This window comes from Penaeus monodon, chromosome 31, assembly GCF_015228065.2.
Source record: "Penaeus monodon isolate SGIC_2016 chromosome 31, NSTDA_Pmon_1, whole genome shotgun sequence".
NCBI classification, from domain to species: domain Eukaryota; kingdom Metazoa; phylum Arthropoda; class Malacostraca; order Decapoda; family Penaeidae; genus Penaeus; species Penaeus monodon.
Window position 1 is genome coordinate 14,357,219 of NC_051416.1, and position 1,107 is coordinate 14,358,325.

General features: G+C 48.9%; 1 protein-coding gene across 1 annotated transcript in view; it reads left to right on the forward strand.

Moving 5' to 3' along the window:
• The window catches only part of LOC119593046 (chondroitin sulfate proteoglycan 4-like), a gene marked incomplete at its 5' end in the record, with an annotated part of 58,475 nt that overhangs the window by 17,231 nt on the left and 40,137 nt on the right, over nucleotides 1-1,107 (forward strand).

Here is a 1,107-nt window from a genome sequence, read left to right on the forward strand (position 1 = left end):
CAAGGATAGGGATGTAGTCTTATGGTTTGTGATAGTTTATGTAGCGGCCACAGAGACCACAGTTGTGTGATGAGACTTGTAAGTAATAATGTTAGATACTGTCAGTGTTTTCTTGCTCACTTTTTATTGTCATGTTCTTTCTGGCTTTATGTGCGTGTACAACACAAGGAATTTTATATCAGGGTTTTGCTACAAGGGATAAATTCTAGTATTTTTGTGTAAATTTCTCTTCTAGTCCTTTTTTCAACCCTTCCTGCACTTACCTGTGTGTTCGTGGATGTTACACAATAAAACGCTTCAGTAAAAGCATTTCCTCTACTGTATCATTTCTGTATTATTATTTTTTATTTCTTAGGTTTTTTTTCCTACCCGTACCCTTTCCGCCTTGCTCTTTTATGCAAGCTTCCTGTGTCACTAACATACGTGGAGGAATTTCTCCGCGGTTGTGGAGCGCACCCCCTCCCCCCCTCATCCGCCCTGCCCCCTTGAACCCACTGCGGTCCACGAGAGACGCATTTCCTTAGTTTGGTGAAGAATTGATAAGGATTCATCGTCAAGTAGTGACTCCTGTGATGACTTCTTTGATGACTTCTTTGATGACTTCTTTGATGACTTCTTTGCCCTTCTCTCCTGCCTCGCGTCAGTCCCGCCCCCCTGTGGGCGTGAAGGGGCACAGCTGCGAAGCCACCCATGAGCACGGTGGACGCCGGCGTGGGCGAGTGGGCGTGCTCGTCCCTCGCCACTTCCTCCAGGTATGCTGCCTCGCTCCTCGCCACGCCCCTTCCGGCCCGCCTCACTCGAGGGCTCCGGAGAAGAGAAACGCAGCATTTCTCGCTTTCTCTCTCTCGGCCTCCATTCGGAAACAAAACAAAACAAAAATCTGGTATTTGATCCCCTGGATTGTGCAGGATTTGGAAAAAAAAATTGAAAGGAAAAGGAAAGAAAATCTGTGATTCGACCCAAATTCCAGTCACTGACGCACCCCCCCCAAGGGGCCTCACTCGCCATGGCGCCAAGCGTGGTCCTTTCTCCAAAGCGGGCGCCTCAGTCACCGCCCTTTGCACACGGCACGTGATTTGCTTTGTGGCATGAATGGGCACGGGTTCG